This window comes from Pseudopodoces humilis, chromosome 7 (genome assembly GCF_049639895.1).
Source record: "Pseudopodoces humilis isolate 2021_Gansu_Grassland_sample_001 chromosome 7, ASM4963989v1, whole genome shotgun sequence".
Classification (NCBI taxonomy): domain Eukaryota; kingdom Metazoa; phylum Chordata; class Aves; order Passeriformes; family Paridae; genus Pseudopodoces; species Pseudopodoces humilis.
This window is the reverse complement of record NC_142206.1, coordinates 28,221,771-28,247,088: the sequence shown is the minus strand read 5'-3', so window position 1 is coordinate 28,247,088 and position 25,318 is coordinate 28,221,771. Positions and strand designations below refer to the sequence as shown.

Below are 25,318 nucleotides of genomic sequence, written 5' to 3'. Positions count from 1 at the left end.
CTTGAAAATAACAGTGTTTATCTGAAAAAACAGCAGTTCCTTTCTGAGGGCATGGACCTGTTGAGGACATGCAGCGTGCACTGGAGAAGGGTTTTTCCCTTTTCACCTTTCCAGGTTATAGCTTTGTTCTTTCTGAAAGCCAGAAAAGCCACACTGAGACATTGGGAGAGGGATACAAGAAGGGCCAAAGTTTGGAAAGAGGGATTTGGGTTAGACACAAACAGGGCTGCTTCAGCTGGTAATACAGGGATTGGGGTGGGAAAAATGGGGTGCAGGAGTCTGTTGACCTGGTAAATTGGGAGGGATTATGGGGCTGGAGGTCACAAGTCAGTAACAGCCCTACATCCACTGTGACAGGGAATGCAGGTCTGAATGTGAAGGTGTTGGGAACTGCAGTGGCAGTGGATTGATTCTTGGCTGGATTGAAACATCTGTGGTTTTGTACTGTTTTTGTCCTTACCTTTCAATAATGACTTTTACCCAGTTGTGTTTTTGTACATGTGCTAATCTTTGGAAAGAATTGTGTGAATGAATTTTTCATTCAATGAATAGTGGATGTTCTTGCTACTAAGTTTCAGGTAGAAAAAGAGTGAAGAAATGTTTGTCTTGTACTAAAAACAGGGTCTGGATTGCTAATAGGAAGGATTTTCCATCTACTATAATGTAACTTTATAAAAAAAGAAACTGAAGAGTTTTTGGAGCACCTATAGTTAAAAAATGCATCTAGGTGGCCTCGCTAAAAATCAAGATCATTTGCAGACTACTCGAACCAGGACAGAAATGGATTATCTGTACTAACAATCCTTTGAGAGGGAATTGTCCTGTGGTTATGAAAGTAGGTGTAAGTAATTCATACTCATATCAGTAGTACCATAAAAAGGCCAGTTCTAACCTTTATTGCTTTCTATATGATTGAAATTCTAAAATTCTCATCAGGCTTTTATTGGCATATAGAATGAATGACAAATACAGATTGCACAAACCTTCAATGGTGAAACCTACAAAAAATAGAAGCGCCCAACACAAATCATTTGACCTTTTGTCCCATCTAAAGAAAAAACAACCCATCCAATGCCATGAGGGACAAAAAAGTTGAAGCCCCTAATTATTGGCTTAATTGCTCATATTTTTATAAAGAGACTTCACAGTATTTCAAGTGATCTGATTTTCAGATGTACAACTACAGGGAATAATTTATGTGAAGGAATTTGAAATAGGAGATGATTTTACAAAAGGTTTTTTTAAAATGCATTCAGTGAAAACTGAGAGCTTCTTTTTTCTTCCACCTCCGTTATGTAAACATCTGTACTTACTTGTACCAATGCTATTTTTTTTCCCCAGTTTTAATTCTTACCATCAGTTTCATCTAATCATCCAGTTACAGTTCATTAAAAAAAAAAGTAGGAATTTGAATGTATTTTTGTAACAAATAATATATAAATATCTATCTGAAACAACAGCCAGTAAAAATTGCTACTATAAGGTTTATTTTTATAAGATTTTTTTTTCCCAGTCAGGCTCCTATACAATTTTGGGGTGGATCTGCTTTGCCTGTCATTAAACTTCCAGTACTTAGAGCTGTGTTTAACACTTGCAGAGGCTGAATATGGTAGGTTTATATCAAACGCTCAAAACAGGGGTCAGTAAGAACAATTGCACCTCATGTGCCTCCTTGATGTTTAGCATCAGCATTTTAAAATGTTATAGAAAATGAAAACAATTTCATCATTGTACTGTGACAGTCAGATTTGCAGCGAGTCTAAGTGGGTATAACCAAGTATTCTATGTTCTATTTTCCTATATTATCACTGTAAAATAATTTCTTCTCTTATTTATGAAGGACTGCTGGCTGGCTGTCTTTCAGGTGCCTGTCAACATATCACCATAGCTCTTTTCATGTGTACAGACTAAAAATTACCATATCCACAGGGAAAATATTTTAATTGGAGAACTTAAATTTTTTATGAGTAAAAATGTAGCCATAAAAGGTTTTGTCCTTTCAAATTGCAAATGCAGTAAGATGTAGGCTAAGTCATAGATATGGACTTAATTCACCTGAGCAATATTTATATTTAACTGTGATATAAAACATATGTAAAATTTACCCTTTGAGATTAGTGCCAATTTTAGACACAATAAGAATTTTGTGTGTGTCAGCATAACTGTGTTTTAACTGACACATTTGGTCTGTGCAAGAGGAGAACTTCCAAAAGCCTTAAAAAAACAACAGAAGGGACAGGACACAATCCCATTAACATACAGTGATATTTATACTAAATGGAAGGTTTATAAATGAAGGTGATTTTTTTTTTAGTTTGAAATTGCTGTATGGATGTTTGTTTTATTTTTAAGAGTCTTAAGACTGAAAGAACGTGCTGGATACTTCTTGTTTTTCTCCCTTTTGCAGATGTTTATTTTCCTTGATTACATCTAGAGGGCTTCCTTGTGTCCTGGGTAACCTAAGAACTGTGGTAGACAGTGTCAGTTTGAAAACTTTATGGGGAAGACATAGTCTGCTGTCAGAAAGGTGCTTGGGTGCTTCTGCTCCCAGAAAGAAGAGTCTGTGATGGCTGCAGGGCTTTTTATTTTCTTATACCTACACTGAACTCTTGAAATCTGCAATCACAGCATTTATGTTTTCACAATAGTTCCCTTTTTATGAATTTCAGTAAAATTTTCTGGTTTGGATGCATTAATTTTGTTTACTTTGTTTTAAAGCTCACTTGGAATTCTTTTCATAATTTCAGAAATGCGACATTATTAGGCCCATTTTTTTAGTATTACCCAATACTTTAATGAAGGTATATTTAGATTAATACAGAAATCTGTAGGCAATCATTTGGTTTGAAACAAGTATTTCTTCAGCTTGCATAGGTGCAGAGCTGTGTGTCCATGCTGTGAAATGTCAAATCATAAATCCACTGTAGAAAATACTTATGTTTAGTGTCTTTTTTCCTACAATTTAGAAAATGAGATCAGTCTTGAAGTAAAAATGATAAATAAATAAAATGGTAAATAAGATAAATTGAAAAGTGTCTCAACCTTATGTAAGAGTATTCATGTGCTGCAGGGATGACAGTAGTGTGATTTCATATATTCAATTGCTGTCATTTGCGTGCATTGAACTCACTTTCCCCCAAGGTACTTTGAGATAGTATTTCGATCTGGTTTTTTCTACATCAATTTTTCCATGTTTAAGAGTATCTTTGAATATTTTTCAATTAATAAAATTAGTTAATGGATTTAAGCCAAATGTTATGTTTGTGCATGTGCTCCCTATCACACGTGCACAAAGGATGTGTATATGATGTGTAGCTTCATACAGTGGAGTGGGTTTTTATTGTAGTTGGGGTGTTTTTAATTTTTATTTCCTTTTTCTACATTTTTTTATGCAGGGTTTTCTTGTTGTTTCTTTTACTGGTTTGTGCAATGAACTCTAACTTTTATGTGAGCATGCTGCTGACTTTCACTTCTACAAATTTCACTGTACAGCTGGAATAGCTGTGCTTCACTAGTTTAACATGAAAAAGGACTCATTTATTATCTTGATAATCTCTGTGTTTCTGGAGTTAAAGCATATTTGCATCTGGTGGAGTTTGTGGAAGCCAGTTTTTCTCAGTACAGAGACCATGGAAAATGCATTGTATGAAATCTTCAAGAATACTTTTTTCAGTAAGTGTCATATACCAGATGGCTTTGAAACCTATTTAGCTATCTGTTTTTGTTAATCTTGCTTTGATGCTTCAGACCTCAAAACTTAATTTCCCCACCTGCTGATAAATATAGGGTCATAGGAATTGCCATATTGGGTCAGACCATCTGGTCTTTAATTAGGAGTAGTAACAGATGCTTGGGATGATGATGCAAAAAAAAAAAAATCTACGATAGGCAGTTATGACAGTAATATACTCTGGGGTATACCTCTGCAATCCTGTTAGTTTGACTTGTGTCAAAAGACTGAAAGACTTTGGTATCTATTCTAACTCTTTGTTATTCAAATATTTTTTGTTACAATGTAATTTTATCTTTTGTTCTTCCCTTTAATTCTGCTAAACTTTCGGCTTGCAGTCCCATATCCCTTAGCAGTGTTTTCCCTAGGTAGAGGTATGAAGAGGCAGCCCTTTTTGTTGATGATAAACTTGTCAGCTTTTATTTGGCTGAACATAATCTCTTGTTCTTATGGTATTCTGGGGGAGAAAATTCTTCTTTGCCTTTTGTGTGTTGTTTTCTATCTTGGCAGGGCAGGGGAAATCTTAGTCTTCTTGATTTTCCCCCTCATATTGATATTTCCATGCTGCTTGTTATTCTTGGGATGTCTCTCTGTAAGGTTTTTAACTAAATGGCAGTAACTGGATGATTCCAATTTCTCACTTTGTTTTGACTGAGAAAACACTGTTAGTTCCTGGGAGAGAGGTCTTTCTTGCTTTTGAAAATGTATAATTCTTAGGAAATACCTTCAGAATTTTAGCTTTAAATCAAGTTGTAATGGTGAAGATGGCTTTGGAAGGGAAATGTTGGCTAAAACTGAAACATTACTGCAGGCAATTACGTGGCTGGGGCAGAGCCCTTTTTTGGGGCTCAGAGGATGTCTGTGCTTCCCTGGGTAGTCCTATATCTGAAATGAGAATCAGCACTATCCCTTTTTCTTACAGCAACTAGTATAGTACTTGAAAGATTCTCAAGCTGGGGTGGTCAAATGTTGGGTTTTGGTAGTAGCAGCAGCTGCCTTATTATTTAAACAGCAATTCCCAAGCCACGGGTTGTGGCAGCTACAGCTGGGCATTGGGTTTTTTGGTATCTTGTGCTGATCAAGAGCACTTGGTATAGAAACCAGCTGATGTAGATCAGGATTAAAAATACCTTTGCAAAAGGGGCTTTAATTCACTTCATTCTTACCAGTTTTGCAGGGGGAGGATTACTTCTTAGTGGAGTATTGCTTGGGTATCACTAGCCTCTTTAAATTGCTTACAATGTTCTGCATAGATGCTTAGAAAACTCATGAAACTTCAAGGTGAGTCCAAGTTAGTAGTGAGGAAGTAGATAGGATTTGGGTGAGTGGCTGAGAAGACAAGTAGGGAATTTAATGGTGGGGAGAGAGACAGCTTCTTGTGAGACGGACTAGTGAGGAGAAATGAAGTGTGGAACCCTATCCTAACTAGCAAGGGAATGCAGTTGTTTTTCTAACCTGCTTCTAAGCATTAGAGCCAGCCGTCCTTGTTGTGCTGTGTTCAGGTTTCCAAGGAGATGTGAGATATTTTTATGAAACCGAGAAATTGAGAAATCATGGGAAGAGGAATTTTAAATGCATGTCAAACTTGAAAATACAGTGGCAGGAAGAACCTGTGTAATGTGCAATATTTTAAAGATAAAATCGAAGTGCCACATGACTGAAATTGTCTTTTTCACCAATGGTGATGACTTTAGTGTTTAACTGAGAGCTATTTTAGGATGATAAACAACATTCCTTTCATTTTTAACTGCTTGGAGGGGAGACTGAGTGCCTTGCAATAGAAGCTGTTTATTCCAAAGTCTGCAAGAATTCTTTACTCAGAATCAGAAACCCTGAAATATCACTGAGAATTTGTTTGTTTAAACAGTCTGCATATCTAATTCTTGAGCTAGCTATTTGAGTTGAGAGTGTTCAATTAATAGATTTTGCATGTTGAGCAACTTGGGAACGTTCTGTGCCTAGAATGCTGAGAGTGGTATAAGATTGTATGAAATGCTCAAGTTAACTTTTTGAGGAAAAGAGGGATCTTCAGCTGACAACAGTATGTGTGTTGTGTATGATGGTTTTGCTTGTAAAAGGTACTCAGATTTAGACTTAGGCTTAAGAGTTCTTGGTAGGTGCAGGGAGTCCCCACAAGCTGCCAGATGAATGGGCTAATTTTTCTAATTATGAAGAGATAGCTCTGTTTTGTGGAAGACCTCATGATTTAATAATCAAGAGATGGACTTCTGTATTGGTGTGGCATCAGTGTGTGTGTTACAGAATGTTTTAGTGCAGCATTGTTAAATTTAGATAAATGGGATTGCGGCAGACTTGCAAACCAAAGGAGAGACTGATTATCATTTGTGTTTATTGCAAGTTGCCTACTTGCTGCTGTATGGACTGTTTGAACTTAATCTAGTCATACATTGTTGTAGATTTGTTGTGGTTCTGTCTGATTTTCTATTTCTTCTGTTTATTTCAACACTCTTGTGGTTTCACTTTTATACCCGTGCTGTCACTAAATGTGCTGATGTCTGTTGTTGTGGTTACAGCACTATTTGTGCGCCTTTGGTATGGCTGGCAGGTTGAATGGGGCAGGTAGGGCATGTAACAGGAATTCATGAAGCTAAAAATACTACCATGTGGATGAAAATGTGAGGTGGAAGCTTTGAGGGGGGACTGTTGTTCAGACTAGGTAATGTTGGGGGAGGAATAGATAAAATTATATAGTGGATATAATAGATATAATGATATAATGAACGTAGGTAAAAAACATTGGCTCCAGCTTAAGGATAACTTACGTTGTGAATTCATCCACAAGGAGCTCTACTGGAAATCAGTCTTCCTCAGAGCTACTCATTTAGGGAAGCCAGCAACCCATAGCATTGTTGGATCCCCAGCTGTGATAGTTCTTATTATTTTTTCCATAGGTCACTGAGGATTTTCTTTACAAGCAGGAAATAATGGGACTTTTAAAAATACATGGAACACCTGATGTAGTTAAAAAAAAATAACAAAGTATGGATTTTTTAGAATTTCACTAGAAAAAGGACTGCCCCACACCCCCCTCAAATGTAAAGCACTGTCTTGAATTTTTTGTTGGAGGAGTCCTTCCTTTTTATTTAAAATGTCTTTTCTAAAATGCTTTTAGTTGTCACATCTCTTTATGATGTTTTCCTGCTGATTTTTACTTTTAAGACACTAGGTTTTGAATATTCCAGGAAGGAGTCACCTACATTTACTTAATAACATGTCAAACCTTAATTTCATCCTGTCACCAATGACGATATTTGAACATTTATGTAAACAAACAAGTGAGCTGAAAACTTTGTGTTAATGAAAGTATTTGTAATAAATTTGAAAATACTATTGCTATTGAGAAATCACAGAACACAATGAATTGCAGAAGTTTTGAAGAGCACAAAACTTAAGAGATTTTTATTGATGTAGAAAACCAGATGTCTTTACAAGCTACCACCAGTTGTGGTTTTCAGTTAAACATGCTGATTTCTTAAAGTATCAGGCCTCTGAACTGCTCTGGTGATTTGATTTCTGTCTTTGCTTGAATAACATTCTTGAGATCAAGATAATAGAAAAAGCCGGAGTAACTTCAAAAAGGGACTGAAAATGCAAAAGCTTTGGGTTACAGTAACAAACATTGCTGAATGTTACATTGCCTGGTGTATAGGAGCAATTAAGTTTCTCATGAATGTAAGGGCTTCAGACTTAGAGGTTGGGTTTAGATGTATTTGGATTCTGTCCTGTGAGGGTAGTGAGGCACTGGAACAGGTTGCCCAGAGATGTTGTGGGTGTTCCATTCTGGGAAGTGTTCATGGCTGGGTTGGATGGGGTTTTGAGCAAACTGGTCTTGTGGAAGGTGTCTCTACCCATGACAGTGGTGTTGGGCTAGGCCATCTTTAAGGTCCTTCCAACCCAGTCCATTCAATGACTTTGGCTTTATATGTGTGGAAAAGGTGAAAGTGTGAGGGCTAAATTAAATGAGGGTCAACTAATGAGAAGAAAATAGGGTTTTCTTCTGTTGGCATCTGAATGCAGAGAAAGCTTCAGTGAGCACTTCAAATTATGAGACAAACTTTCCCAACTTTGCTGTAGAGAGCAAAGTGAAGATTTTTTTTTTTTTTTTCAGTGAAACCTCAAAGCTAAAGAGGAATTTCAAAATGAAAATGAAATGATCATCTGTCAGGAGAGATTCATTAGCTGCTATTCAGTACTGGAAACTGAGCAAAATGCTTGTGGCCAGCTAAATCAATGTAAATGTGTTATGTTTTTATATTTTTTTCATTGCATGCATAATGAAACACATCTAAATAATTTTGATTTAGGCATGATTGCAGTTGGTTAAGGTCCACTTGTATTTAAAATTTTTCTGAAAGAAAATTGTGCTTTTCTGAGAATCAGTTTTATTTTAAGGATTGATAAAAACAATCTTTTACATAGCTGAGTTCTGTCTCTTCATTTATCTCTCGTAGAAAAGTTTAAGTTTCATTAAAGGCATGGTTTGCTGCTCTGAACATGTAACTTGTTAAACCTTGTGCAGTCAGCCCTTCTTACAATGGAGTTCTTCAATAATTTTATCCTTGAGTATGCTGCATAGGGAATCTAAAATTGCACACATCTTGCCTAAGGGAAGGTCTTAATTGTCGTGTGTATTTTGTTGTAAAGTCAAAAGAATTAGTGTCTATGTTAGGTTTAGTAATTAAAATAGTAGAGGTCTGGCTATGGCAAAATGCTCCAGTCCCCTCTAAGGGTGTGTGTCAAGCAAATCTGACTTCTTTTTCTCTCATGTGAGAGAGAATTCTGCTCTGGCCTGCATGCAAGTGTCATATGGCTGAATGAAATTTGGTACTCTGAATAATCATTGCTACTTGTGTAGTAACACATCAGCAGCCTCAAAATGGCCCTGTACCTTCTGAGCTGCTGTCTCCTGTCTTTGTGTGTTTACAGGCACAGGCTCACCTGCCCTCTGGTGTCAGAGCTGCATGCAGGGATTGCAGCAGCATTCCCAAGTGTTTAATCTCAGAAGTTGGGAAGGTGGTTATGCACTCCCCCATAAAACAGGGTGTAAGGGAGGTGTCTCTGTAAGTGGTATGTTTAACATGCACAGTAGCTGTGACAGTATAGGCCTAAGGCTTTTCCTTTCCGTCTTCTGTAAAAACTGTGTACCTTTGCACAAGCTTTCATCTTCTGTTTTCATGTGAGAGGGAAAGCAGTGTGCTCTCCACGTGATTATGTTTTATACTTTACATGGGGACTTTTGTTTTACATCCAGGAGCATTTCAGAGCCACACTGCAGCTGATGCACTTTTCACCTCCAGCGCTGTCATCTTCTCTGAAATACTGCCCGTGGATATAGATTCATACAGTTGTTTGTCAGAAAAGACTGCCAGGTTAATTGGGTCCAACTCTTAACATAATACTGCCAAGTTCATCAGTGAGCCACATCCCCAAATGCCTCATCTACACTTCTTTTAAATACCTCTGTGGATGGTGACTCTGCCACTTCCCTGGGCAACCTGTTCAAATGCTTGTCAATCCTTTTGGGGGCAATGTTTTTCCTAATATCTAGCCTAAGCAACTAGTGCAACTTGAACCCACTTCCTCTTGTCCTGTTGCTTGTTACTGTGGAAAAGAGACCAACCCCCACTTTTCTACAATCTCCTTTGAGGTAGTTTTAGGTATTCAAGGAAATGCAGCGGTGTGAGTCAATGCTGTTAAAAATGTTGGTGAAACAACATTGTTAAGTAATAGGACACAGTCTCCTCATGGTCTTGAATTTGGCCCTGACTGCAGGGGCACAGCATCTGCATCTACTTTTGTCCTTGAGACCTTCTATTACTGTACAATGAATAAACCACCTTTATGGAGCTCCATGTATAAGATTACCTGTGCTGCTTGCATTATTCAGTTTGTAAAATGAGTGGATGTCTTTGGTGCTAATTAAACAACATCCTCCCAGGAACCAATTATCCGTAAGTAGAAACAGCAGAAGCATGATACAGTGTTGCATCCCAGGGAGGATGAAACATTTCCCTATCCAATGCTTCTTCCTTAGCTAACTAGTCATATTCATTTTACCAGTTCCATTTACATGTGAGAGCTCCAAGCAGAAACCTCAGGGCATTGTAGTGCTTAATGTATAATAAATACTATTTGCTTTTTTTAATGGCTAAATGAAAATGCATTTTAAGCTTTTATCAAGAATCTTTGTAAACGTTTTATGAAACTTGAAAACTAATTTTTAATGTGTTTTTTAGGAGATCTTCTGGCAAAGAAAATTTTCTTAGTAATGTTGTCATTCATCTAAAGGGTGAAAAATGGCTGCAGCTGAAAGCTGTTTACCAATTTCTTAATGGAATGGTTCTAAGAAGGAAACAAGTATTCTAGCAGTAGAAACCTTTGGCAGTTTGGGAATTAAGTTAGTGATGCCAAATCCAGAAGGTGACTATATGCAGGTCAAGACTAAGGCACATTGATGGGTCTCAAAACCTTGTAGTATTTGTGCAGTGTTTCCAGGAATCTGTTTCCCATTAAGTTAATCAGATGCTTATGGCTTTTTACAGCTGTTTAACCAGCAGAGCTATTTTAACTGCACTGTGATATTCAAGAGGCATGTCATATGTCACTCTCATTAGTTCTCATCTTTACAACAAAATTAGGGAACTATTTGTTTCTTCCTTAAATTTTCAAAATAAATATTTCAATAAAATGTTGACAAAAAAGCCCTAAAAGCTATCCCTTGGCTTTTTAACATTCACAAATATATTGTTTGCTATCAGGCCTTCATTTGATACGGTGTCTCTTGTCTGAATAGACTGTGGAGAAAACATTCCTTGATCTGCATCTATTCCTTTGTTTACCTGTAGAGAAGTGTGAAGATCTACATCTGTATTTCATGAAATTTAAAAAAAAAAAAGAATGAGACCATTCCTTGTGGGGAAATGGCATTTTCATTTTCTGCTTTTAGCTCAGGGATATGCTGCTGTTGTGATGACTTACTGTTAGCCCCACAGGTTGCAGTGGTGAAAGTGTGTTTGCAGAACTTTTTAGTGCAGCTTAAAGAAGCTGCTGGAGAGCATGGTTCATATTTGGGGTTTTTCAGTTCCCCCTGCTGAAGACAGCACATGCCTCAGGAGTGAGAGTTTTCAGCATTTGAAGCAGTAGATTCTAGCAAACAAATTGCATTACTTCAGTAAAGTGAATAATCTGTCTAATGGATGGCACGTGTTATGTCATGGTGTTAAGGAAATCAATTCCAGCAGATGTGCAGCTGTCTCCCAGCCTCCAGCTGCTGCCTCCCTTATGCTTCACACCCAAATGGCTTGGAAAGTATTTTTGGTAACAGGGAAGGTGGATTTTGGTGTATTTTAGACATCATGCACTAAAAAAAGCATTTAATGTTTTGTAGATTGTGTTGCTTTAGAAATTATATGGTCCAAGTCCATTTCTAAATTGGATAGTGACATTAGACTCCAACCTGTAGTAACAATCAAAAAGATAATTTTCTTTAATCTAATCATGCATTTCTCTGACACACAGGATAATCCTTTTGTTAATAAGGTTCCTCTGTATTCAGTAAAAACCCTACAAAAGTTGTCATTGTTTTCAGAGTTTTGTATATGCAGTTTCCCTGTGGAGCTTAGAAAATACAAAAAATTTTTCTGCAAAATACATTTTTTTTGCTTTCGTTTAAAGGAATTAAAGCTTATTGACATTGAAGTTCTCTTGTGAAATAACATTTGACTTTTTTTAATATCTAGTGAGCTCTTAGTTTAATACAGAGATGTCTTTAGAAAAAAAATGGTGTCCTGATTTTCTGTTACTGTCATTCTCATTGGTGGTTGTGAGGAGCAGTGGAGTAAATACTTTAATTCCTGAAGCCATGTGCTTTAGTAATAAATTAAATGTTGGCTTTAATGATAATACTGCATAGTCAATTCTTTTGCAAGGAAATTCAGTGCAGTAGTACTGGTGTTAGAATTTGGTTTTTTCATGCAGTTATTATGCACAGTAAAATTCACAGCACAGTGGAAGAATGAAAAGTGACAGTTGCTTGTTACAGTTTTAATGGCATAATAAAAAATTATTATCCATGCAAGAACTTTTAATTGATCTTTTTATGCACAAGTATAATCCTGACATACTGCCAAAATGAAGGTGCATGTGAATGAAATTACTAAGTTTTCTAGTTAATTACATGGATTTATTTCTCAGACCCTTCTCCTTGAAACAACACTGTACAAGGCTGAATTTTAAAGATGCTTACCAGATTTGGGGGATTCTCGTTTTACTTAAATGCTTACAGTAATTTTACAGTACTTCTCTGTATGTATTTATTTATGTATTTATTAGAGAGGTTGTTAAATTGGCTTTGTGCAGTAGATTTTATATATGTTGGTGAAATCTGCCACCTTTTTCCTTTTTTGTAATATATTATTCCTTACTTTCTTTAAGTCTTTGCCAGTACTGTACTGTACTGAAATTGTTTTACAGTGTTTGCTGTATGGTCATGTTCAAGTCCTGTGTTCTGGTGGAAATGTTCTTTTAGTTGTCTAGTGGGTAGGATATCTTCCTGCATATAGATAATTGACCTAACAGCTAGAAGAATCTATCTGCATGGATACATCTGTGCAGAAATATAATTGTAGATACTATGTCTCTGATAGTTATAATATAAATAGCTTTTCTTCTGAAGGATCTCAAATTGACATCTTTAATTATTAGATTTGTCACATGCTTAGTCTTTTCCCAAGAGTTGGAGTAAGTGTCAGTATCTGGTGTGTAGGAAAATGGAATGTGACAAGAATAATGTAAGGAGAATATTTTTTAAACTGCTATTACTGTTCCATTTAACAAACAAGAATTTATAAGCATGTCTGCTCAGACTGGAAGTTATAATCAACTAAATTAAGGTTCTTTAGAAGTTTTTGATGGTCTTCATCATAGATGGTGTTGGTACCCCAGCTTTTAATGTATTATTTTAATGTCCCAGATTTTAATGTGTCATCCCAGTTGATGATGTGTTCTTCAGAAGACCCTTCATGATGAGCTGTCCATAAAATCTTTGCTTAAAGTATTGATGTGTTTAGCAGTTCACAAAGCAAGATGGGCAGGCTGACATTTCTCACCTTGGGCTTTCAACGGGAGGAATCTTAGTTTTCAATAGAAGAGTGTATTTGAAGTTTTGGTTGCTTCACAGTTAAATATCTTGATTTTACAGTTTGGAGATGCAGATGCAGAAAATAACTGTAAGGCATTTGCCTCTATATCTCTTCTGCTGTACAAGTCACTTGTGGAACTTTACAGTTAGCCTGAATGTGTCTCAGTTTCCTATGGCCACTCTTTTTCAGATGCATATGGATTGTCTAGTGTAGCTCATGTTGCATGGAAAAATCTTGGAAGGCAGCTACAGCCAGGGTGCAATATGTCACGTTGGCATGGAAGTAATGCTGTATCTGCTGAATAAATAGCCACCCAGCTCATTTATCATTTTCTGCTGTGTGATAGCTATGTCAATTAAAACAGAGGAAATATCCCTGGTTGAGTCTGTTGCTTTGGATGCAGTTCTTCTGCCCTGTTCTGTGTGTTATGGTGTCAATCCTATGTGTCCTTTACCATGGCTTTCTGCACTTCTCTTTGAAACACTCTGCTTGTTTCTCTGGTTTTTGTGCTTTATCTCCTGCTGCTGCTCAGGACTTTTGCACGGTGTAGAGTTGTAGAGCTGCCCACTTGGAACATCAGCTGTCTGAGCTGATCTGTGATGATTTTTCTTAAAAGGATTGGGTTGTGCTATGCTTGTCTACGCATGTTTTGAAAAATCAGTAAACTAGTGTATGGTATACTGTATTATATTTCAAGTGTTGGTCATACAGTTTTTGTTTTGTCACATTCTTTTTTATAATAATTCTTGATGTAAACTGTTTGAAATTTGGCATCAGTTACAAGAAACATTTGTGCTGATAGATTTAAAAGCAATTTCTAGTCCTGCCTTACTGTGCTAAATGTCGTTGTTTTGTTCTGAAAATATGGATTTTTTTTTTTTACATTAATAATACTGTAGTTTTGTCTGTGTAACTGCTTATTGATGGAGAGGATATTAGTTTCAGAATCCTTGTACTGTATCAGATGAAAATATTTCCAAATCTTTGTGAATCTGTGCATTAATATGATGCAGGAAATCAGTGTGGTCTGGGTTGACAGGTCATTGCAATGCGCAAAAGGCTGTAGAGCAGAGTCACAACTTGAGTTTTCTAAACAGGGTTATTACTACTCTTGATGTCCAAGGAAGAGACCAATTACGAGTATTTTTATATACTTCAAAACAGCCTTTTTTTGTCCCCTCATACTTCAGCGTCCTCTGAGTTGGTGGTTTGTTAAGTTTCTGATTTTGATCTGATAGTCCAGTACATAAGAGTCTCAGAAATTTCATGGGAGCCCCTGCAGCTCCACACTCTCTTCCAGGATGATGGGAGGTGTTTGTCCTGTCACCTCCTCTCCTCAGGACTCCGTTTTTGTATAGGAGGAGCTGTCAACTTCCCTGATACCTTAGAGGATCATCGTGTCATTGCACAATGCCAGCTGAAACATCTGGCTGTTTCCTTTTGAGTCTGTCTGAAGGTCTTGCATTAGAACTGCTGGATTAATGAAACAGGTTTTAATTCAGAACTTAAGAGTTTATGGGGGCTCACTGATTCTTCTTTTGTGGTTTGAAGAAATGTCCTTTGCTTCAAATAAAACACAGGAGTTTTAACCTTCTTGCCGTCTCCCAAGAATTTCTCTCATCTCTTTGATATGCTCTAAGCATAAAATCTACATGAAATCCTACATTTCTGCCTTAATGTAGACAAGCCAGTTATGCAACTATTGCTTTATTAATACAGCTTTAGAAAAATCTGTTGTTTAATCTCCTTCAAACTTGTGAGACATTAAGGTTCTTGGAAGCATATCTTTCTATGGTGATCGTAGGTAATAACCTTTCCAGTATTTAATGAATAGAAATTAAATGACATGCCTAAATAAGATGTGTCTGCCCCAGGAAATCTGTTTTGTCACTTAGCAGACACTTCAGTCTCTGTTTCAAAGATTTGGCTTGTCTTGGAGAAGACCCTCCTTATCTATTCTGCCAACAAAGTAAATCAGCCAGGCTGTTTAATATGTGAGAATTAAAATAACATACAGGGTTTTTTTCTGATCACTAGGGAAACCACTAGAATCAATAAATATTGATGTGTTATTCCGTATTTTGCATTTTTAAGAGTAGAACAAAACAATTTTTGCTGATTTTTATTCAGCAAATTCAGTGCTAGTATTTGACAAAGAAGTGTAGCTGAACTCTAATGACTTTTCCCAACTTCTGCTGCATTAGGCTATGGACAGTTCTCTTCATATTTATATGAAGATATTCTAGCAAATTGAGAAAATTCAGGGGTCACCTGGGAATTGTTGCTGAAATGTCTCTTAATCTGATATAGGAATCCTTAGGACCTCTACTAAATAATATCTTTTCTTGACAATATTCTGTTTTATATAGATTATACTCAAGAATACCTTGAATTGTATACTCTGTTAATAATTTAATTATCTTTTGAGAGTTGTCTTGGTTTCTTGATCACTTAATAGGATAAAGTAAGATTCACTGAGGATAGCACTAGAGTTGGATTATCCAACTCCACTGGTTTCGGGGAAGTTATATGGGCCAGTTCAGAGTTTCAATGGCTTAACCTAGGGCAAACCCTAACTATTTTTGCCAATGGTTATTTGTATTAAGAAGTAGGTGATAGTGATGGACCTGTTCCATCACTTCTGATGTTTACTGCAAATGTTTCCCTAAAGAGAAAACAGTTAAATGGTTAAAGAGCTCCTGTTTCAAATGTGATTAAATAAAAACTTCAATCCCTTTCCAAGTGATAGGGGAGATAGTAAGATATTTGTGTGTAATCTGGAATATGTTGTCTGTAGGTGGACAGACAGGATGGTATCTTCCATGGTCCAGTGATGAGCAGAAACCATTTTGTTGCTTGGCATTTCTTGGTACACTGATTTCTGAGAGCTTTGAGAACCACCTTAGTTCTTTGAAAATAACTACTTTGTAAGGTTGTGCCTTTGGGGATAGTGGATGTCGCTCTATTAGGAACGGCGAGAAGAACGACACAGACTCTCTAGGGAGTCGATCAGGAGAATTTCTCTCGGTTTATTGCTTTAGATCTTTTTTATAGACCGATATGTGAAAAGTACAGAAAAGCAACTCTTATTGGTTAGTAAACTAATACATCACCATCATTGGTCAGTGGGGCACACCACCCCTCGACCTTCTCTTGCCAGAAAACAAGGAACAGACAAACAGCACCTGCAAGGCTGTTTTCTGTCTCTGAGGATTGTTTTAATCCCTCCCTATGATTTCCCAGGCCACTTTCTCAGGCAAGACTGAGAAAACTATGTGGCCTGCAATTTCCACAGGCACCTTGCTCCCTGCTTCAGAGTTAGCATCCATAAGTGGATCACTACTTGATAATTTGAAAGAATGTTAAAGTTATCAAGCAGTGGCTTAATAGAATGAGTGACAATCTGTGGGCTTTGCTTTATTTACTTTATGTAGTTAATGTGTGTATAATTGCCTAGACCACCAAACTGGTATCAAACAGTAGCTTCCCAACTCCATCCCTCACTTATTTGTAATCTAGCTGTGCTACCAAAAAACTCAAAATGCTAGCTTTTAAAAGGTATAGAAGGTACTATCTGGCAGATCTAGGAGGGTATCCAGTGTGCTGCCTAGTTAATAGTTTTTGACAAAATTTAAGATAAATGTTATAAATAGGTACGTATCAATGGTTAAAGATTGTATGGCTTAACAGCCGAGACAGTGCTTGTAGTCTTGTAAGCCCCAGAGGTGGAGAATGCCTGAAGCTTTCTGTTCTTTAGTTCTGGGTCAAATAACACAACATCTTGGCCAAAACATTGAAAAATGGAAAAATATTTAGAAATGTATTAGTAAACTTGCTCTTAGCACCTCTGCTCTTAGTCACACCTGAGTTGCTTTTCCGAAGTATCTCCTTGAAAGATAATTATCATCATAGTGAGTGTAAATTGTGAGTGTATTTGTGACCACACAAGTTTTGTAAAATGGCTCCTAGAATTTGTGCATTTTACTTAGGATTAGGGTTGGGTGTTGTTTTGCCTCAATGTCAATGGGTTTGTTTTCACTGTGGTCTCAAGAAGACAGGAGGAAAGCTACTATGGTATTTCCTTCAGGAGCAGGAGCAAATTCTCTTTGGTCATACCTCATTGTCATTAAGTGCTGCTTTCAAAGGCCTGAGGAACAGACTCTTCTAGAGACAAAATGCTTCTAAAATTCTGAGAATTTTTCATGCTTATCTTCAGCTGAGATGGAGCTCTCAAGTACGTTGTTGATGTTAGTGAACTTTGATTTTTACTGCAATTTTCTGTATTATGTAAAGCAAGACTGTAGATGAGCCTTCTATTAATAGTTGTCTTTTACTGTCATGTTTCAAGGTTGTATATGTTACTAGCATTTTTCTGTCTGGGCTATACTTGCTAAAGTATCTCTAAGGGTCACAATTATGGATGCTGTCTTATCTTTCTCATTATTTAAATATGTTGTATTTTATCTACAGTGTGCAATGTTATGCTAATGGGTTTTGGAAGAAGTTAGCTGAAGCTGTACCTAAAGTGGTGGGGCAGTGTGAATTGCCTAAGCTGCAGATATGTTGGAACCTTTCTAAAACCCTGGATGGGTTTGAAGATGGCACATGCTGGAAATGCTTTTTCTTCCCCCTTCATTGATGAGTTACATTACAAATTTGTAAAGTACATTCCAGGCATTGGGGTAAGCAGTTAAAACTTAGAGAGCACAAGTGATTTACTAATCAGATATTTTCCTTTTCATTTTTAATGTGTTCATTTGAAAAAAAAAAGGACTACGCACTGTTCTTTAAACCTAGACTAGAAGTGCTTGAAACCTCATGTAAGAATTTATCATTTGGAAGATGCTGTTAGGTATGAGACCTTTTTTCACTTCAGCAGATTTTTCCAGAAAAACTATCTTTGTAAACCTCAAAAAAAAAAAGTTTGTATTTACACAAAAGGTCTCTCAAAAGTTCAGAAGTATATCAGCAGATACAATCTCTATATTCTCCGTTTCCTACTATTGTCCATACTATTAACCTGATTTCTCTTTTTTGGGAAAATTATATAGTCATGGACATGTATTTACTAATAATCGTCTAACGAAAATTTTTCTGATACTTGATTTAGAGATACTGCAATTAAACCAGAAGACATCTACTTCCAGAGAAGGTCGCACCACACCCCTCCACAAAATATTATTTATTGGCTAAAAGTCTATGCTTGTCATTTAAACCATAAATTCTTGTCCCTACCGTTGAATTAATAAATACAGATATAGTGAAATAAATCTCCTTGACACTTTATCTTGAATTTTAAAAAAGAGATTCTTGATTTGTATTTTGTTAAGTAGGTTTATTGTTTTCATGGATATCAGTTCAATTGGGATATATTTACCAAAATTATTGAGAGCAGGGATGCAGAAGGCAGAAAGAGAGGTCTTGGCTTGTTCCTCTTTCTTTTCTGTAGAATCCTTCAAGGGAATAGTTTTGTCCTCTTCTAGCTATTCTTGCGTTTTGACATTTTTCCAGTTGTGGCTTCCAGAGAAACTGCACAAGGAGATTGCCTGGGGGGTAGCAAACAAATATGTTCTTCTTTAAGACAGATTTGGAAAGTGAACAGTCTCATGGAACAGTTGATTTGGGCAACCATCTTCCTTATAGAAGAATCTAATTTTGCTTCATCTTCCTGCTTCAGTATCTCCAATTTTAAAATGTTTACCTACATTTTGCGGGGGGGGAGTGGGAAGGGAAGGGAGGGAGAAGGGAAGGATGTGATGCTTGGAGCAGTACTGCACCACATTCATTTGAATCTCCAATGGAGAAAAAATATAAGTATCTACAGGAAGATTTGCAGTGGGATTTCATCCCCCCCCCCCTTTGTTCTTGCTTCTTCATAGATATTTAGTTTCCATAACAACACAAGGTAATTGTTAAATGCATGCTGGGGGCTGGGTTTGTTTTTGATTTTTGTTTTCTTTTGCTACTGATGTTTGGAAGTGTATTACATGTAGAGTTAAACCTCAGGAGCAATATGGTAATTCCGTTAATGGCTTTTGTTCTGAAATGAAAATATTTAACTGATAAACATGGTATAATATTTGGGAATGGCATCTTGGTTTTATTACCTTGAAGTTAACTTGTGGTGTAGTATTTGTTAATGAGAAAATCTGGATTGAAGCTGAAGGAGGACATACAAAATATCACATCTATTGTCATTTTTTAAAAAAAGTCAAGTCTTAAACCATTCAGGATGTTACATGGGCTTACACACATGCAGAATTGTGATAAACTGCAGCTTGAGTACTTACCTCAATTGCAACTTGAATGCTTACCTGACTGCCTTCCAGCCAGTACTGAAAAGGTCTGAAATAGCTACCCAAAAAACCATGATGAAATGGACTCTAAATTATTCTGGTTTCTGGTGCATACTGTCTGCTTTTTTTAGTGTGTTAGGGTAGAAACTGCAAATAATTGCCTTTAAGGACAGTGAGCATATTGTTGCTGATGAGAAGCACTGGTGTTAGTAAATATGCTGAACTCTGGCACTGGCTTGTGAAGGTGAGGAGAGCACAGCTGGTTGCAGCACTCGACAGCAGTCAGAGCAATCCACCGTGTAGCTGAACGGAGCGGGATGTGACGGTGGGAGACACATCTGTTCTTCCTTGTGTGACTTTCTGGTGGGCAGTGTTGCATTGGCTTTACTTCAAACTTGCAGAAAGGACAGAGCTATTGAGAATCCAAGCCAAAAAGCTAAGTTATAAAAGAAAGCAAACCTTGTGCTTCAATTTCTGCTGTGTGCTGAAGCTGAGGAGCTGACATTTCAGCAGCAGAACGATGTCTTCATAGAGATGATGAGTGCAGGCTGAGTCATGTAATTTTCAGCTTCAAAAATTAAAATTAATCTGCTGTGCATAAAGTTTTTCTTTGCTGCCAGCTCACTCTGAAAACTTAGTTATGTCATATTTGCCAGTGTAATTGCAGCCATTTTGTCTCTCTTTTCTGTTTTTGTTTGGCTTGTTTCTTTTTTCCGAAGATAAATGCATGTAGGTTTTCCAGCAACTTGCCAACCGTTTGCATCTGAACTGCCACAATGTCACCTTCTCTCTGCATTACTGTGCTAGTCTTTTATGAACTTGAGGCTTTTTCTCATAGCAAGTCTGATTGATTGTCAAAGTCCAAATAGTAGGTTTTGTCTTTTTAGGTAGGTTGCAGTCACTTAGAGGTTAAACAGCAATGTGGACTTTTTTTTTCTTTTCATTCTGGGATTTTAATTTTTAGTATTTTAATCAAATGGGCAGTAATATAAAGTTTTAGGGTATTTGATCTTTGCCTGAAATAAGCTTTACCTTATATCATGACTTATCATGACTGGATAATCACTTTAGAAAGGGGGAAATGTTTTTCTTTGAGCTGTATTTCATGAGGTGTAATACCTGTTGATCGGCTGCTCCTGAAGTGGATTATGTAGTGTCTTTGTACCAGTATGGTCAGGGTGTGTTAGAGGAACAGTAAGGTTGTGATGTGCAGAATACCCTTGAAATCTGGGTGGTAGAGGGAAATAAGAGAAGTTAAATCAATGTTTTGTGATTCAGAATCTCCAGTGTAGGAATTTCCTTGTTGTGTTTCCATCATAGTTTTTATGAACAAAAGAAATTATGGAAAAAAAACATCGGAGGAATTTCTAGCAATAAGGATCAGTAATATGCTGGGTTGCTCATAAATTCTTTTGGATCTGTCAGCATTTTGGTTTATTTCTTATTCCACTACTAAAGTGATTTTTTCATCTCGAGTTATTTATATGTCTTAAATTACTGATGGTTACATGTAGTGGTGGTATATGAATTTCTTGATACTGCCTTTGTGCCTGGATGATTATTCCAGATTCTTCTTTGTGAGTATCTGCCTACTCCTGCCTCCTGTATAGAGTTTTATTTTGCCCTGGATTCAATCAGGATTTTACTATGTAGCCCAAAGGTGTCTCTGTTTCCCACAGCACATCTTCCAAAGTCCAGATTTGTGTGCTGTACTACTCTTCTTTGTCATTTCCCTCAGGTTCTTAACCACATCTCTTTCTGGTCACTGTAGCCAGGGCTATCACAGCCATCTCCAGCCAGGCCATCCTGGTTTGTGAAGGGCAGACCCAGCTGTGCATCAGCCTTGACTGGCCCATGCAGTACCTGTGTCACAAGCTTCTTTGTGCCACTCTGCAATATTGCGGTCAAGTTTGATATAAAAACATGTCTTCCACTTAAATACTGAGTTCTAGCTTATTAAAAGAAAACATGATATCATGTATAAAATTGAATTTAAACTGGTATATTCAGTAGCCGTTTGCTTTTCTGCATGTAACAGAAATTGGGAATGCTCTTTGAATGACAGTAAAATACAATAAAGGGAGTTTCTTTGCACATATCATCCATGTTTTATGAGACAAAGGCAGATTATCTGCATCAGTACAAGCTTTAGAATCAAAAAATTATTTTCATATGTGCCACATAATCATGTGGGAGGCCTTAATTGTGAGCAAGCTGGTGATATTTTTCTTCACACAAGTCTGAAAAGAAATTTCTCTGGTAACGATGGCATTTGCCAATTTGGTCTTAGTTATTTCTTTCTCTCTAGTAAAATGTAATTTGCCCTAATAAGAATTATTGTGTACAGGTTCTTTTTATAGAGAGATGTATATTAACCTTGAAGACCATTTAACTAATGGTTTTCCGATACTCTGGTTTCCTTATTTTTATCTCTGTCCTTTCAGTGGAAAGTATTTCAAAAAGAAAATTATCAAATATAAAAGATAGCCTTAAAATTTGATTGTTTTGCTGCTTCACTTTACTGCCTGATTTGCACAAGAATTGTGTGTAATTTGTACTTTACAGTTTCAACTGCTGCTTCCTCCTGATATCTTAATGGAAGCTGAAGAGTTCAATGGAAGGTTCACTGCCAAGAAACATTAGTATCATACTTCTGTAGTTTGTTTGGTGTTTAATGACAATGTAAATACTGAAGCATAAACAAATAACACAAAAATGGGGTTGAAACCTCCACATCCGTATTTGAAAACTTCATATCATGCAATACCTTCATCTTTCAAATGAAGCACACAATGAAAGACCCCCTCTCTATATGCATTAATGTTAAATTTTAATTATCGTTCTTCTGGTTATTTTTGAACTGTTTTCTATTTAATAAATATTTATATTGCAGATAGTTAAAAATGTTTGGTGCCTGTGAAGCCAAATAAAAGGCACTAGAGAAAATGTGACTTAAAAGTGATGGATATTGTTCCTAAGTAAGTATTGTTAAATCAAGATGTTGTTCATTACATCTCAAGGCTGAAGGGAAGGAACTTCTGGGCTTCAGTTCTCTTGCCTCTTAGCCACGAACCTTTCTCTTCTTATGGAGTTGGCTGTAGTTGCTTCAGGTGTTCTGCTTCATGTCACCTTCTGACACTGCCACCTGCGGCTTGTGGTATCTTACTTGTAGAGGAGGATGTGTTTGTTGCAAGTGGCCTCATCTGTGGCGTCTCCTTGTCTTTCTAAAATGTAAGTTTTTCACACAACTGAAAAACAAATGGAGTTTTGGCTATTCTTATCCTCCTAGGCAGAAAGAAATTTCCTTATTATTTCTAAAGAGGAAATCCAGACCTATAGTTCTTGATGTCTTTTCTTAATCTAACCCATTTGACCAGGTAAGACGGTAATCATTTCATATTATGGCTACTTTCTTTTGAGAGCAGCTATAATTAATATAAAGTGTTTCTCCAGTGTCTTGTAGATTTGAAGGATGGAATTAATTTGGCTTGCTTCCATAAAACAAGGTCAGGTTTGTTTGTGAGGCTTTTTTTGTACACAGCATCTTATTTGTTACATGGATCCTTTTTTTTTCCTTCTGTCTTTGACAAAAGATTAAATTTTTCTCACTATAAATTCAGATTGTTTTCTCAGTATTTAACATAAGGCAAAATATAATATGTATCATTTTTGTCGTGGAGTCAGACATTTTCTTACAGAACTAAGTATGTGGTTTTAAAAAATGCTTTCTTTTTTATATTGGCTGCTTTTGTGGTCTGTTAGTTCCTGTATTTTAAAACAGATAAGAGTAATTATTTTGGAAGACTGATATGGTCTTTGTTACTTGCATCCTACATACAAGCTATTGATTGATGGTTTTGACAACCATATTATATATCATATTCAGAAAAAATTTAAAAGGTATTTTCTGCTCTTTTTCCCATCCTTCCCTGCAATTGTGACTTGGTAAGTCTTGGTCTGCTTGCTAAAGATTCACACACTAGTGAAAATGTCACTAATTACTGGTACAGCTGGGGGAGGGGGTTGTGTTTTGCTTTGTCATCTTAGGTTTCTTGGCAACTTAAGCTTTTAGCAGCTGCTATACACAAATTGAGGTTGGTACTGATTATTCCCCACTGCATAAATATGAACATTATTACTGTGTGCTAAGATGCAGACTCCAGAAAAGAATAAAATGAACAAAAAGTAATACTGCAGGCACCCAGATCTCTAGATGCAGGATGAAATCCTTTGAAGTCTGGACATCAGCTCACCACGAGGTTGTTGCAAATCGCCTTCTGTCGAATAGCGGCTATCTCGCTGTAGACTCTAATCTCTGTTTTATTTTTAGCAAACCATTAGTCTCTCACAGGGGAGTGTGGGAGTAATTGTCAAAGCTACTGAGGGACTGCTATTAAACCGAATTGCTGTAGCAGGTGTTGGGTGGGATCTCCTCCATTCTTACCAATTAGCAGCTACTGGTTTCACGTTTAAAGACATGTGAAAAGCAGCCCTGTCATGAGAAGATTTCCTGGCCTACCTTGTGCACTGTTGGATTGGGTCTTTTGACAAGTCCTCCTTTTGAAGTTTCTGTTCTTTGTCAACATACAGGAATTTTCACTGTGTAAATCCTTTCCCTAGTCTGTTGGTTTATTTTTCAAGGGGATCTCTTGTAGGGGCACTGCATTTTGTCAGTTTGCTAAGGAAGTGAGGCTTTCATTACTGGATTTGCCTATCCATCAATCCCTTTTTTTTATTTCTTCTCCCTCACTCCAAAAGGGAAAAAACCAAACATCCACCAACATTTTGGATATTAACTAGCTGGTGATTTCCATCGATGAGAGGTGTAAAGTTCTTGGTATGGAGTAAATTGTGAAATTGGTGCTTTAATGAGTAGTCTTGACATTCATTGAGAAACAGCTGGGTCAAATCTAGACTTTAGCAATCTCGGGTGGCTACACGTGCTGCTGCGGCTTGCTTTGCCAGGCCGTGTGCATCTGCAGGCTTGGTTCCAGCTCTAGTCTTTCATGTACAGAAAGGATATACAGATCCATCCGCTTTGGAGAGGAGAGCACCAGGACTGTACTCATAAATGGGGCCTGTTGGTCTCAGCCATTGGTAATGTGAGTCAGGGCTGCGGGGTGGGAGGTGATGGTTTAGTTTCTTATCATCCTTTATGTTCTCTTCTTACCAATGTTTGTTTTGTTCATCTTTTTTAGCTCAGTTTGTTCCACTGGGGCCAGTAATGTTTCAGGAGTTTATTCTTTGAGTTACCTTGAAAGTTGGAGCCTACAGCTTGGTTTCATAGAAACTCCTCAGTTACCTTTGATTTATTTGTGTTGGAGTGCAATTAAAAAAAAACCCACCAAGCCCAAAACATAAAACCCACTGAATTTAAGAAAGACAAGACAAGAGAAGAAAGGACTCTACAAAGCAGAACACAGGGTCCTTGTATGCCGTGCTCCTGATCCTACAGTTTACCCAAACTGTTCCTCCTTTTGTGATCAGGACAAATTAGTCGACAGGAGACTTCTATAATTTTACTGATTCCTTTTTTTCCAGGCTTCTCTGAGAAGTGTGTTACACTGATGTGGATATTCAGGAAGCTCATGGCAGCACAAGACAAGAGTTCAAAATAATTCCCAACAGGGGATCTCCTAAGCCCTAAGCTGAGAAATCTTCAGCAGAGTGATGATCCAGCTCTTTTTGGTGATGGGATCAAAGCTAATTAGGATTAATGCTGTTCTCCAGTTCATAACTGCCTTAACTTCTGTAAATGAAAAGCAATTGTTAAAGCACATCAGCATTGGATAAATAATTAAATAAAGCCAGCTCCAGGACCACACAAATTGTGAAACTCTGTACGTTCTCAGTTTGCTAGGAATCACAGAAACATCATTTTGTTTGGAAAAATTTGGAAGTGTAGGTCATGTTAGTGCATTCTATTTATTTGTTTCTCTCTGGTTGTTAGAGCTATGGGGTATCAGATAAAAGCTGTTGCTGTGTTGTAACCGGCAACATTAATGGGATGGCCAGCACAAGTTCTGTGCATTACTGGGATTTCACACATGAACATGCTCAGTAGGATTTTAATGGTGGACAGGACTTGTGCTTCAGTCCCCTGAATCTCTGTAGCAAATTCTCTCTCCCTA

At 37.1% G+C, this 25,318-nt stretch overlaps 1 protein-coding gene across 4 annotated transcripts in view; it reads left to right on the top strand.

Annotated features, from left to right (window-relative positions):
• The window catches only part of SIPA1L1 (signal induced proliferation associated 1 like 1), a 199,121-nt gene that overhangs the window by 83,594 nt on the left and 90,209 nt on the right, over positions 1–25,318 (top strand). The window contains exon 1 of one of the 4 annotated variants that reach the window (XM_088057236.1): positions 4,994–5,011. The exons of the other annotated variants lie outside the window; for them this stretch is intronic. The gene's annotated coding sequence lies outside the window, so the exon portion shown is untranslated. Of the gene's footprint in view, positions 1–4,993; positions 5,012–25,318 lie in introns of those variants that run through there. 4 annotated transcript variants of the gene reach the window in all.